At 32.9% G+C, this 16,738-nt stretch overlaps 1 pseudogene; it reads left to right on the top strand.

Moving 5' to 3' along the window:
* The first annotated feature begins 935 nt into the window (after positions 1-935).
* Positions 936-4,965, top strand: LOC129883430 (uncharacterized; annotated as a pseudogene).
* The last annotated feature ends 11,773 nt before the right edge of the window (positions 4,966-16,738 follow it).

A 16,738-nucleotide genomic window follows, 5' to 3' on the forward strand; every position in this document is an offset into this window, starting at 1 on the left:
GTATCAGATACATAATGTCTGTTTCATATGCAATTTTTTTGAGAATTACTATTTCTGATACATCATCTTTAAGCCTCAGTATTTGTTATTTCAAGTTTTAATGATTCTGATACATATACATTTATGTATCAGATACATAATGTTTTTTTCAAATATAATTTTTTAGAGATTTACTATTTTTGATACATCATGTGTAAGTGTCATTTTTTGATGTTTCAAGTTTTAATGATTCTGATACATATATATTTATGTATCAGAATATAATATATAATTGTTTCTGATACATCTTCTGTATGTATCAGAATCTCATCTCATGCATCAGATATTTTAATGCATATGATACATCGTATCTATGTATAGAGTTCAAGTTATATTTAACTATTTTCATGTCAATGCAGGAAATGAAATACGTCATCAAGAAGATCCCGTCCCACCCATTGAGATTCGGAACGGCATATAGGGCTAATTTTCTTGATGATTTTGAATCATCAATAGGTGAAGAAGGTATAAAGTTATTTAGGCAATCCATATTTGGTCACTACTTAGATATGCCAAACTGCAACTTTCAAGGGCAAATCATCAAATGCCTCTTACTTCTTGAGGTAGACCAAAAAAACAAAGAAGAACTGCACATTCGTCATGTGCAGGGTAACATACTGCGATTTACAATAAATGATTTTGCTATCATTACTCATTTGCGATATACTGGTAATATGAATGACTTCAAGTATTCTGATGATCAAACAAGTAGATTATTGTCTTTATATTTTCCTGGTGCCAAAAATGGGGTCAACAAAGCTCGTTTCGTTGAGCGTTTTCTGGTTGGAGGATGGAAAACAAACGAAGATGCCGTTCAGATGGCCATTCTCTATTTCATCCATACTTTTGTTTTTTCTCAACTAGGTGATGCACCTATATCAGTTGATGATTTTAAGATGGTAGAAGATGGTAGTTATGAGCAATATCCATGGGGGAAATTAGCATATTCAAAATTGATAAAAGGAATGCATCAGAAGTTTTCAAATGCCAAACAAATGTATCATCTAGGCGGCATGCCATACGCTCTGAATGTTTGGATATATGAATGTGCATCTCAAGTTCCCTCTGAAATTGCTGTAAGAGTGGGTAATAAAATTCCCAGAATTCTTAACTGGCGTGTTGTCGCCGTGAAGCCAAAATTTGACACCTTCATGTCTACCATCTTCAGTGAGGTACATGCTTTGAATATTATTCGTTTATGCACTGATTCATTATACATAAAATCTAAGATACATTATATATTCATGACCTTGATACAGTATAATTTGATTCATAAAGTAGATGTATCAGCTCATATATTTATGTATCAGGATATAAATGTATCAAGATATAATGTATCTGATACATATACTTTATATAACCTTTCTGATACATATAATTGTATGTATCAGAAACTCATTTATCAGTATTTACAGCTCATGAAAACTCTAACTTATGTATCAAATTATAATGTACCAAGAATTACATCTCATGATACATCTGCATGTATGTATCAGATAATGTTATATGAAGGATTAATGTTTTTGATACATCTTATTTATGTATCAACATTAACATGTATCAATTATTCAATTGTTTTCTGACAATCAATCAATATTTTTTGCAGTATCCATGCTCCAACATTGTCCAATCTCAATATGAAATGGAATCTATTGTCGTTCATGACAGCCAACAAAAACCTGAAGCTTCAACATCGGCTGCCAAGGTCAATTTCAGAAAACCTCATGAAGTCCCTGGATTTGAGTACTTTTCAACAACACCACCCACTGAATTTTTAAAGAGATCCAGGGATGTCGCTGATACATCTTCTCCACCTCCTTCCAAGAGAATGAAGACTTCCCCTGCTAAAAAGCCAATTCAAGTAGAAACAGCCAACATGCACAAGGATTTCATACCACCAAATGAATCAGAAAAGCCTGTTTTTCCTGACAATGAACCAGGGGCGAAGTCACCAAAGGAATCAGAAAAGCCTGTTTCTCCTGACAATGTACCAGGGGTGAAGTCAGCTGTAGGAGGTGAATCTTCCGGTCATTCGGATCAAATTATTCATATGCAATTCAAAGCATTGAAGAAGTCCATAAAGAAGTCTCTAAAGAGATACGTAAGTTATTACTTTAAGATGTATCACATACAATATACTTTTAATTAGGTGATACATTCTGATTTTTCATATACATGTATCAAGGTTGACCAGAAATTCAAGCGATTGGAGAATAAAATGGATTCAAATCACATTGATCTTTTAAAAGCCATCGACAGTATGGCGAACCAAATGACTGACACATCATCTCAAGTTAAAAAAGATGATTTTGATCAATCATTCCATGTGGTTGAACAACAAGAAGCACCTACTGGATTGGAGGTGCACAATTTTGCAAATAAATCTGACCCACCCCAAAACAATGACAAATCTAATGTCCAGGAAGATATTAAGGTACATACATCATGTAATATTTGATATTTATGCTTTTAATCTTCTGGATACTTTTCATTGTCATGTATCAAACGTAAATGTTATTATATTTTTAGGGACCTGAACCATCCACCATGATAAATCAGGTGGACAATATATCGGAACAAAGCATTTCAGCAGATGTTCCTGAATTATTTGATCAGCAAGTTTATTCTGATACATTAAAGGTAATGTATCAGAAACAAATTGATGAACAATTTGATTCTATATATATATTTTATATAAGCTCAACCTCTTTAAATATATATATATATATATATATATCTAGACATTTAGTACATATATATCATAAGTAAATGTTATTATATTTCCAGGAAGATGAACCATCCGTCAAGATACAAAAGGTGGATGATGTATCACAACACAATATTGTAGCAGATGATGTATGATATCTGCACAATTTTTATTAAGTAATTGGTTTTTTAAGATAATGTATTATATCCATAGTTTTTTATTAAGTAATTGTTTTTTTAACATTTGTAGGAACCGAAAATATTAAATTTTACACCACAATTGAAGGATGTATCAGCACACCAAATGGAACCACAAAGAGCAGATACTGATCAGCTTATTGTTGATTCTGATACATTACAGGTAATGTATCGGATATATTACTGAGATAAAGTCAACATTATTAATTTTTTTAATGACGTTATACATTACGTGTAGAACACTGGAAAGAAAGATGGAAGAGTAGCCGATGATAAAACTGACAAAGTAGAAGAGCAAGTTGAGGAGATTGAAAAAGAAAAAATCAAACCAAGCACATCAGAATCCAATACTTCAGCACCATTTTCGACCGAAACTCTGGATGTGATAGATGCTCTAATATACGGACTTCCATTACCAGCCATGCCATTGACAGCTGTTAGTCATGAGCAAGTTCAGGATGAATGTCTATTACGCGATAGCCAGCTACCAACCACTCTTCCATCAAAAGCTAATGTATTGTCTGACGATGCGAAGACACCATTTCGAAGAAGCAGGATTCCTTCGAAGATCTTACAGTCGTCGTATCTTTCAAACTTTGGGTCGAGTGAAAAGGGAAAGGAAAATTTGTCAGATGTTATGCATCAGACACACCCTTTTGAAGGTTTTAGTATATGTTATCAACCCCCATCCGAGCTTGTCACAGACTACTCTCAATGGATAGATAAAGGATTTCTAAAATCACATGGCAACAAGTAAGTATGATATATTCAACTTATACCCATATAAGTCGTGTATTATATTTGTTATGTTATTAAACTACAAGTTTCCATTCAGGAATTCGAAGGAGGATCATTACAGATCTAAGTGCTCTTCATTCGGCTTTGAAAAAATGGACTTTGTTGTGGCATTTCCTAAAGATAAGAACTGGTTCTACCTAATGTCACAGCCGAACAGATGCTGGAACGATGAGGTAAAAATTTCATCATAAATAATATGATACAACTCATACTAACTACCTGATACATACATATTAATGTATCTGATACATAGATAGATAAATGTATCTGATACATACATAATCTGATAGCCCTCATGCTAGTTGTTATATAACTAATACTTTCTTAAAATGTGCAGCACATCGATGTAATATTTTACTACCTTCGGAAGAAATCGAAGATGCAGTTGAGCAATCAGTATCGATACACAACGACAAACTGCATTTTCAAAAATTACATCGAATATGCACACACACGCTACTATCACCTTTCACCTAACATTTCAACATAAGAAGATATGGCAAGGGCCACTGTTACAGCTCATCAAGAGAGATCCGTGAAGAACATAATAAGAGGTTTCTCAATACCAGCCGGTTTGCCCTGGCATTTGGTAGATGAGGTATACATTCCAGTAAACTGCGACATGGATTTTCATTGGGTTCTTGCGGTAGTTGTGTTAAAAGAGAGGTTGATACGTGTGTATGATTCATCGACTAGACGAAGAAGTAGCAACCCTTCCCAAGAGATCCAAAAGATAGCAGCAATGCTACCAACATACCTGCAAGACAGTGGTTTCTTTGACAACAACGAACGTACTGATTGGTCGTCTCTTGATTCATACAAGGACAAATCAATCGGTAACATGCTTGAACCACATCACCCATTTGCAGTTGAGTATGTTGAAGGAATTGCGCAACAGGAAAGTGACAGCTTGTGAGTATTAACATCGGCTATGTATACCTAAATCATTCATATGTCAATTTTAATTTTTTTAAATTAGTGTATTCCTTTCTTTGCAGGGATTGTGGAGTTTTCCTGGCCATGTTTGCTGAATATCTTAGTGATGGAATTTCTATTCCAAATACCAGACTAAACACTGAATTCTTCCGTTCAAGATATGCTGCACTCTTATGGAGATATGGTTGTCAGAAGGCCATGGATGGTTATGTTAGCGATAACGACGATACAAAAAAACCTAGGAGAGACATCTCTCCAAACCAAGAAGAACTGATTGATGTCGAATAGTTTTTTTTTGATAGTAGACATTTTAGGTGATTCTGATTCTTTCAATGTATCTGATACATAAAATGTAATGTATCAGATTTTATATGTTTTAATATTTCCATACATCAGATTTACTATGTTTTTCTCTAGTGTCAAAATGGAATATAAAATCAAAGTTTATGTTTTATATTCTACTGTATCAAACTTGTATCGAGTATAATATTTATAAGTGTCACATTTTTTGAATTCTAATACATGAATCAAGTTTTATTTATTATGATACATCATGCACATGTATCAGATTTTCATTTCTCAATATTTAATGATTGTATCAGATTTAATATGTTTTAATATTTCCATACATCAGATTTACTATGTTTTTCTCTGGTGTCAAAATCAAATATAAAATCAAAGTTTATGTTTTATATTCTACTGTATCAAACTTGTATCGAGTATAATATTCATAAGTGTCACATTTTGTGAATTCTGATACATGATTCAAGTTTTATTTTATTATGATACATCATGCACATATATCAGATTCTCATTTTTCAATATTTAATGATTTTGATACATTAATTTTTTTTTTGCATAAGAATTCTATGTCTCAAGATTTAACGTATATGATTCATCTTGCTTATGTATCAGATTCGCATTTATCAAGATTTACTGTATATGATAATCTACAACCTATATCAAATAAGATCTTATGTATCACCAACAACTCTTGTGTAATTATGGTTGTCGAAACGACAAGAATATTTATGTTTGGGAAAATAACGATCCAAATAATAAACCATATGAGATTTCATTAATCCAAGTCAAGGCGAACCGATGGACGTCCTGTATTTTATTTTAAAAAAAATTGTAGCAATAAAATATTCTAATCTTGATACATATCAACTGAAAAAAGATTTTTATATTTATGTCACGTGTCAAACTCAAATATAAAATATAATAATAGATGTTATTATATGATTCAATTAGAATGTATACCGAGATACCACAAACATCATTTCTATTTAGGAATGAAATTACAAGTCTTTCTGTTGTGGCCTTCGGTGACATAACGTCCACAAGAATTTGTGCTACTTGTTATCTTCTCACTAGCGAACTTTTTTCTCCCTTTATTTGGTCTTCCTGACATCCTTTTGTATATTGGTGGCAAGACAATTTCTTCCAAAATTTCCTTCGGAGCAGTCCAGTCTTTCTTATCTGGCATTGGAACCATTGGTAATTCATAAGTATTTGCCAACGCCTCTGGTTTGTAGTAATCAGAACAATATAGGTGCAGGTCAGTAATGTTCTTGCTCTTCAATACTGCAATTGCATGTGGACATGGTATCTCGTCTAGTTGAAATCTACCACAAGTGCATGTTTTTCTCTCTAGACACACAATGTATCTTATACCTAATTCGTAAACAGAATAAAGATACTCTGATGAAGCAACAACCTGCAGGAATTATATTTCAAATATATGTATCAGTACTGCTTCCTCACATACACAACTATGTATCAGAACTGATGTAAAAGGGTAATAATTATCAGAGGATATACATAACAGATGAATCAACAGCCAGCAAGAAATAAATTTCACATATATGTATCAGAAAGTACGTATCAATTACAAAAATGATGTATCAGAATTGATGTATCAGTATGTATTTTAAACATGTTATGTTTATATGTGTCAGTACTTATGTATCAACTACACATTTGATGTATCCGAATTGATATATCAGTGTATAATGAGCACAGGCTATACCTGAATGACAAAGCAACAAACTGATATAAATAAACTTCACATATATCTATTAGTACTTATGTATCATCTACACAACTAATGTATCTACACTGATGTATCAGTATATATTTAGAACATGTTATGCATAACTGATTAATCATCAGCCTGAAGGAAAATAATCTTTACATATATGTATCAGAACTTATGTATCAAATGTAGAACTTATGTATCATAATTGAAGTTTCATTATTTAATTAGCACATGTTATACATAACTGATGAATCATCAGCCACCAAGAAATAAATTTAACATATATGTATCAGAAAGTATGTATCAATTACAGAAATGATGTATCAGAATTGATGTAACAATATATATGTATCAGAAAGTATGTATCAGAAAGTATGTATCATGTACCAGAACTGATGTATCAGTATATATGTGTCAGAAAGTATGTATCGTGTACCTTCATTCTCGAACACTTGATCGTGTTTGAAACTAGGATATCTTCGAATTTTCTACCCAAAGTATGTTTTGTATAAGATGCTATTTCCCTATTTTTGCAGTTCCAAGAACTAAATAACATTCTCGTTTGCTCCAAAAAGTCAATTATAGGCAGCTCTCGTGCTTCAACAAGACATCCATTGATACATTCTGCGATGTTAGAAGTCATCATTCTACCCCTGTTGACAGTGGCATGAACCCTTGACCACTTTTCGTATCTTGTATTTTTTAAATATTGTGCCACCCGTTGATCGATTCTTTCAACTTTGGCCATTAATTTATCGACTTTATCTTTTCGGTATGCCTTGGCCATTGAATAGAAGATGTCACTTAGTATAACTTTGCTCCTTCTGTATTTAGTACACACATTTTTCCATATATGTCATATGCATGCAAAATGAGGAACATTGGGAAATACCATGCTTACATTCTTGATTATGCTTTCGTTCCTATCTGATACAACACACATATTGTCCCTCTCTCCAAATGCATTCTTGAAATTCTGAAAAATCAATGTCCATGATGAATCATTTTCCGTATCAACAATACCATACGCCAACGGCAATATGCAACCTAATAAATCAATAATAGCGATACAATAGTTATTAGAATTCATCAGAATAACAACAAACGTGAAAAATGAGATGACACACTGTTATTCAATAAGAAACAGTATAAGAAAGTAATACCTGCCCCATCAAGTGTGCTAGCTGATACAAACGTCCCTTTATAAGGTCCATCAAGATGTGCACCATCAACAACAACTACTGGTCGACAAAACTGAAACCCCCTCATCAAGGGCCTTAACGCTATGAACAAATACATGAACTCATCAGTTGATGACTTGTGCATACTTATGTACGAATTTGAATATACGGTTTTTAGAATATGTATGTATACAGGCAGCTGTCTATATCTATCAGCAGGTTTTCCCCTTAACATTTGCAAATCATGCTCTTTTGAACGCCATGCCTGTTGATAGGTAATATCAATTTCATACGCTGATTTAATATCCTCTCGTATATCATTAGGGGTGACAATTCTCTTATGATTAATCAATTTAGGGGCTGTGAATGCACTAACAAAAGTCTTTGTAGCATGAACTTTGTTGAAAATCCTATCTCTCAGTGCACATGAATGTTCACTATTGAAATATCTAACTTTGAATATATCCGATTTTTTCCAACATGAAGCTTTCATTCTCCAACAACATCCTTCTGAAAGGCATACTAACAGATAACTGCATTTGTATAAAAAAAATGACATGTATCATACCAATATTTTTTCATTTATAATATCAACAAATACAGTGACATACTGATAGGAAGTGTGTCAACCCATGTACTTGATACATGCTTCTTTGTATGTATTATTAAAAAAAAACTTCTGATACATAGAGAATTATGAATCTGATACATACTGACAGCATTATTATCATTTTTTAACTGAGTTATAGAAATGAAGTTTTGATGTATCATGACAGGAAAAATTATTTTATTTTAAGAATGTATCAGATACACACAATAATATGTATCTGATACATACTGTTGGATACTATCTAACTTCAAAAATTCCAAATGCAGAAATGGAGTTTTGATGTATCATGACAGGAAAATTTATTTTATTTTAAGAATGTATCAGATACACACAATAATATGTATCTGATACATACTGTTGGATACTATCCAACATCAAAATTTCCAAATGCAGAAATGGAGTTTTGATGTATCATGACAAGAAAAATTATTTTATTTTAAGAATGTATCAGATACACACAATAATATGTATCTGATACATACTGTTGGATACTATCCAACATCAAATTTTCCAAATGCAGAATATGCGCATACCTTTTACTGTCGGATCTTTTAACCTTGAAATTAAATTCATTATTGATTTTGTATTTGGACATTACATCAACTAGAGTTGCTTTATCCTTATAGAATTGATTCTCCTTCACTTCCGCACCATTTGTATCATCTATGTAGTTCGTCAACTCCAATTCTGCTATATAACAATTTGCAACATTACCAGATTCTTCTAAACCAAAATTGTGGGACTCATTCGCATTTGATTCGGCACAAACGATTGCTCCAGATGTACTGTCGAATGATTTTATCTCACATCTTTTTATATCAAAGCTTGATATGCACAGGGGATAATTCACGAAACCAGGCTCTTTCTTCTTCAACTCTATGTAAAGATTAACACCCATATCATTACGAATATATATTGGCGACGAGTTACCTTCAACTATGTATCGGATTTCAAGTTCTTTCTCTGATTCATCCACACTCAATTCAGCAGCGATTGCTGCTTTTAGATTTGAGTAAGATACATTGTCACCGACAGCGATTCCATCACTTTTGTATTGTTCATAAGTAATATCGGATTGCCAAACTCCAGAATGTCTCAGTAGTATCGGGATATTCATATCGATTAATTGATGAAACGCGAAGTTTGCTTTGAATTGATGCTCTATTGTTTTCCTTGGAGTCGATGCTCTGACTTTTGGCTTCAAAATTAATGTACATAACTGTCGCCTTCTTTAATAGATCAGTAATTGATATAAAGAGCCAATCTTTTATCCATAAATAGCTGATGTGCATTAACTATTCTATAGCTAAAGTTATGTATCAGATACATAACTTATGTATCAGCAAAAGTGGAAAAATAATTGAAATCAACTTCGGTATGAATTGATGCTCTGTTTTTTCCATTCGAGACGACGCTATGTTTTTTGGCTTGAATCTTCATGGACATAACAGTTGATTTTTTTAACAATTGATGTATGAGATACATAACTTATGTATCACCCAAACTGAAAAAAAATTGAAATCGAAGTTGGTTTGAATTTATGCTCTATTTTTTTGGCTTAAATCTTCAACTGCACAACCGTTCTTTTTTTAACCAAATTAATCCCATTAATTAGATCAATAATTGATTTAAAGAACCAATCATCCCTTATATTAAGATACTATCCATAAATAGATGATCTTCATTAATTACTCATTAGATAATTGATGTATCAGATACAAATCTAATGTATCAGAAAAGTTGAAAAAAAAGGGAATATCGGGTAATTTTGATACAATCAGGGATGTATAGTAATTAGACTTTTTCAGTATGGAATTTAGGTAAAGTTTACTAATTTTATGTGTTAAATTGAAGGAAGCCCAACTTGTGTTTATTTGGCCACAACCAATAAAAAGACAACCATAATTTCATGTGTTAAATTGAAGGAAGCCCATCTTGTGCCTATTTGACCCATGATCAATAGAAAGACAATCATAATTTAGGTTGAAAAAGTATTTAAAAAGTCAAATTAAAAGCCAAAAGTTAAGGGTTTCCAACTTGTGACTTTTAGCTTTTAGCTTATAAACCACTTAAAAAAGTCAATTCGAAAACCCCTTTAACTCTAGTACCTCAATTCATTAATTGACTCTAACACTTTGTTTGGATGGTTGTTACGTATTGTTTCCTAATGTATTATATTGTATTATATTGTGTTGTATTGTATTGTACTGGATTGTTTTAATGAATACAGTGTTTGGATAGATTGTATCGTTCTTCATCGTTACATAATGTCACACATCTATGATTTGAATGGTAAACTTTCAAGAAAAGTAAGATACGGGTAGAGCTACTATAAAAAGATGGGATAAAAGATGAAATATAATTATTAAATAATAAATAAGTACAAAATGAGAAGAAAATATTAAGGTAACGACGCGATCACACCAAATCGGTTGCTACATAAAATGGATCTTTTCGTGTTATCTAACGATGAATTTAAACGACACGATACAACATAATTTAAGTAACAATCAAAACACATTATATTTAAACTAACAATATAATACAATACAACGGGTAACAACCATCCACAAGTTGTAACTATTTACTTATAGCTTTTCAAGAAGATAAACTATCTTCTTGTTACAAGCCTCACTGCGCACATCTCAACCATCCCTAGAAACTATTGTAACTCTATAATAATCTTATTACAAACTCAAAGACACAATCCAAAACACAAGTTCTAGGTTTTTCTTCCTTCACAGTTGCAGTCTATTGTTGTAGAGAGTATGCTGCCTTCAAGCATACAATGGATGCCTCTCTCTGTCCTAGGAGTTTGCCTTATATAGTGAAACCCTAATTATATCACCTAAGGTTTTACACTCATTTTCCAATGCTACTTTATTTTTAGAACCCTCCTAGGATTCTTTCCTTCTCAAATAATTTTGTTTCTTGTTTTGTAGGACTCTTTTCTTATCTGCACCTGGTACCATAATCCATCACATTTCACTTGCATTGCTCCAAATGTATAGATGAACCTGATTCTCCAATATTAATCTATTACCATAACAGACAAGACGTATAATTATACATGCAACATAGTCACATTATCATTTATATTGTGTTAATATTGGTTGTGAATGAATATAGACCAGACATTTGGCGCACTAAATGACTCAAAGTTAGTTAAATCGTGTAGGAAAAAGGTTTCCTAGTTCAAAAAAAAGGGAAAAATGTAACTTGACTTTGATAAACATATAGCAATGGATGCTTAATCTCAATAAAGAACAAATGATGATGCTCGTTGCTCGATTATAAAACACACATGCTTAAAAATCAAGAGTTACTTATTTTGATTTTAATCATCCTAAGTTGAAAAGCAAAAACTAATTAAGAAAATGATAATATTTCGGCACATATTGCTACATACAAAACACAATGAGGATATAATAATACAGTTTTATCAAGAACTAGTCACTATCTATGTCTTTTTTCTAATGCTTCTTCATCCTACTCAGTTTCTCAGTTTGATTCCTCTTCTATTTGATGATGCTATGTGTCACGATCTCGATCTGCTGTGACTAACATTCACATTAACCCTCTGGTGGGAGAACCATAATTTCAACCTAACTAACAAAATCACACTGTATACAAATGTTTAAAGATGCGAAAATAGGTTTAAATCAAGAAATAATTACTGAGGTCCCATAAACTCAATAACCATCTAGTTATCAACCCCAAACATGCAGAAGTAAAAACACCCTAGGAACTGAAAGTCATCTGCACCAAAACTCTAGCAAAATATTAATCTAAGGAAGGGGAATACACTCCCAAAACATAGTTATGAAACTAAACAATGCTTGAAATCTTGGTCCTGGAAAAAGGACTAGAACAAAGGAGAGTCCACAGCAGCTTCAAAGAAACAACTCACTCTTGAACTCGAAAGAAACAACTCACTCTTGAACTCGAACGAAACTCACTCCTATAAATGAGGTTTTTCTGCAGCTGACTGAATATGCCCTGTACTCAATAAAGAAAGAGTAAGTGTAGTATTAGTACACAAAACAATAGTGTACTGAAAGGATCACGCGGTTAGCCAGTAAGCGTATCATAGACAAATAAACTCAACATAACAAACATATATATATATATATATATATATATATATAATAATAATAATAATAATAATAAGTTAACCAATCTCATCTCCAACCATAATCAGTAAGATCACAATTCAATATCTTCAACATGATATTACTTCACATAAGGGTCCTCTTAGGGGACCTATAAACATTCAACCCTATGTCAGAACGTGACACTCGATCCAAATATGTGTCGAAACATGATATACGATTCAATATATGTGTCGCAATGTGGCACCCAATCCAAACATACCAAAATCACAAATACATTCAGTATTTACAATATTATATCACTAAGAACAGGTTCATCACAAAAAAACAGGTCAGCTAGTGATCATTTCACCTATAATGTAACATGTTTCCCTATTCATATATACATATGCATATCATAAAACAATTTAACAAGTATATAAAATACGTATGGAAAATGAAACTATCACCTACCTCGAATTTAAGCTTCAACAACTCTAAGATGCAAGAGCTTTGTCACGCCCCGTGAGGTTACCCTAGAAGTGGCCGGAATTGAAAACCATTACTGTCTCCCAAGCGAACCACTTGGCCTTGTCACACATCCATTCATTCATTCAATCAACGGAAGACTTAAAATAAAGAGAAAAATAAGTGGGAAAATCCAATCAACAATCTAACTTTAGAAAGAAAATCCATAGGCCAACAAATCAAACTCCGATCTATGTAATGAGAATAGTTTGACAAGAACAATTCAAGAAATAGAAATACTCAATCAACTCATCTCTATCTAGTCTATAAAGCCTCTATCACTACTGTCTAAATAGTGTCAATGACAGGTTTATGGCCACCTCAATTCAAAATGAAAACACTAAACTCAAAGCAAGAATGACATAAGTGGTATCCTCTGAATGTAGGGGAAGACTCACCAATCAGCTGAAGATGGAGAGATCCTCAATGGTTCGCATGTTTATGATCTTTAAAACCTGTTTCTGCATCATTTCATGATGCAGACCTAAATGACGTCAGTACGTGAAATGCATGAGTATGTAATATGGTAGAATGAAACATGCATCAATGTAGAATAATATTAGTTTAGATATCTCAAATTAGAAAGATGAGAGACTCAATCAGTATGTCGTAAGTCTAAAGTAAGAATAAGGTTTAGACAGAGACCAATTATATACAATCCAATCCAATCATTATAGTACTATCAAGACCTATCTAGGAGTTTCTCTAATTGACAACCATCACTTATGAGCTGATGATGTACAACAAAGCGATGTTGTTGCCACCACCGTCTGATACCTTACCAGGGTAAAGGATGAATCACTATCATTGGATCCATAATCAATCAAAGTCCATCATTTTGGGGCTTAAGAGGTTTAACCCTCCATCTTATGCTGGCTACATAGTTCATGTGATTCGAGTTATTACTATACTCTTACCCAATTCAGTGCTCAATACTCCATCCAAGACTCAATATGATCATAAGACTCCAATCAAATTGAATTATGCAAATCATATCACATAGTCACATTGGAATCCAATACACTCCATCTCATCTCAATCGTCAATCTTTTCATTTAGACTTCTTTCCAAGCCTCATTCATGACTCATCAAGACTCCAAATCAACAATCATTTAGATTTCTACTATCCAACTCAAGTTTGACTCATGCTCATTCAACATTCACCAATAAAACTTTTAGACTCAGTCATTGTGTAAAACATTGAAATTAATACCTAAGTAGGGTTCATGTAAGATGAAACATAATCATTTGTTTCAAGTGTTTAATTCATGAAAACTATCAATCCTGCAGAGTTATGCAAAAATATACTAGGATTCAAAGAGATCTTTCAAAGATTCATTCGTAGGAGACTTATATCACTCACTACTTAACCAATAATATACTTAGGGCACATGGAAGAACTTAAACCATGCTTTAGATAGCCTTACATACCTGAATCTTAGGAATTATTGAATAAAAGTGTTGGGTTTGGAACCTTGTAGCTTGAAGTTGAGAAACCAATCTATGGATTTGTGTAGGAGATCTTGAACTTGGAGTCTTTAGATCTCCAATATTGGAGAAATCTCATTCTTGAAGTTCTTGATCTTTGGGAGAAGAAGAATTTGAGATTTTGAGAGTATTTCTATGTATAAGAATGTTATTAGTTTGAAAGATTGAGAAAAATCACCTTTTAATAAATTCCATCGGCAATTTTGGTAACCTGGAGGTGTCCTCGCCGAACCATTCAGCGAGTCACCAAAGGGTGTTTAAGCTCATCTAAAATAACAGCTTCTGGAGGATTTTGGATCCATTTGGCGATCTATATTGGCTTGTCGCTGAACCATTCGGCGAGTCGCTAAATTGGCAGGTGAGCTCGCCGAATGTTTCTGTCCATACATGCTTCAATAAAATGACATTAACTTTATACTCTAAACTCCAAATGAGGCAAATTGGTGGCGTTGGAAAGAGGACACAATTATCTTTAATTTGATAGTCATGGGATATATAAATGTTAATATGTTGAGATATATGGTCATTTGAAGTTGACCCTCATATGATCTTATACGAAAACTCAATCGGTAAAGGATATTTAAACTCGACTTATTACTAGAGATTCCTTATGACCCTAATTTACCTCCAATACACCTCAAATACTTAAGAATTGATCCTAATATATATATATATATATATATATATATATATATATATATATATATATATATATATATATATACAATTATAATTCATCAGGATCGGGCCTATAACATAAAAAAATACCTCGGGTCATATCTTAAACAATTTTGGGGAATCATAAGCTTTCCATTTCTGGGTTTATTCAGCTAGTTCTTGGTCTAAAAATAAGTCACATATATACAAAGGTCAATAAAACAACCTAATTCACAAGAATTATAACTCAATTCTTACCCAAGGCCAAAACACATGATCCCAACCCCATCCTAAGGCTATTTCCCACTATTGGTTTCAGTTCCAACCCTCTCCCAATGATCACTAACCATAATTTCTAGGTTCTAGGAATCAAAGAATGAATTTAGGGAGTAAAATTCTTACCTTAAGCGTGGAAATACTTAAGAAATCGATAGAAATCACCCTAGCTCGCCTCCTATCATTCTAAAAACTATTTTTGCAAAAAAAACCATTTCTGGGGTTTTTTCCGACTTAAGTCACAATTGTCCCGCTCTGACGGGATCCATCCCACTCTGGCGGCCCTGCTCTAGCAGAAGAAATCCCGCTATGGCAAGATATGCAGAAACAATGAGCTTGGAGTTTGAGCTCCAAGCCCTCATTTCACAACACACCCCCTTCCAAGGACGTATTAAAATATACCCTTCATGCCAAGTCAAATTTTGGGAGTTTTACTTGACCAAATGTGATTCTGCAAAGCCGTAAATTCTCCATATCACCTTGGCTATCATCTTATCCAAATAAATCAGAGATTCGATCTCCCACCATTAACATGATCGCCCTAAACCTCACCTGACTCAAAATTTATCCAAGTCTGGCCTAGGCTATATTTTTTCAAAATATCTATTATTTTCTGGCCCAAAATCCTTTTCTATTGGCATATTCCTAACGATGGGGACATGTAGTTACACTATGACAATAAAACATCATCAATGGGTTTATGTATTTCAATTACATTCTCATTTGGATCATGTAAGAGTATATTTTTATCAATCAAAATATTCATATCTATCTTGTGGACTTAAATTTTTTAGTTTTTTCATTGATCATCATTTAATTCTAGAGTTGTCGCCTCTTCCTCATCGAGTAATTCAACAACATTTTGAGGTTTGATCTTCAATGTAGTTGCCCAATGATCTTTGTCATTTTTCTTGATAGGATAAGGCACAAAACACACTTCAATTGCTTGCTTCGCAAGAATAAAAGGTTCATACTTTTTATATCGACGACGATGGTTGATCTCAACCAATTTGTACTAATTATGATTTTAACACCAACATCAACAGTTGGATCAAATCATTCATGTTTGAATAATACAGTTTCGTTCAAAGGTGTTTCACAGTATTTTACTTGTATAATATCTTTTATATGTGCATAGTAATCACCAAAATTTAGATTTTTGATATGAATTTCATTGCTCATTGTTGAT

The sequence above is a fragment of the Solanum dulcamara genome, chromosome 3 (assembly GCF_947179165.1).
Source record: "Solanum dulcamara chromosome 3, daSolDulc1.2, whole genome shotgun sequence".
Lineage (NCBI taxonomy): Eukaryota > Viridiplantae > Streptophyta > Magnoliopsida > Solanales > Solanaceae > Solanum > Solanum dulcamara.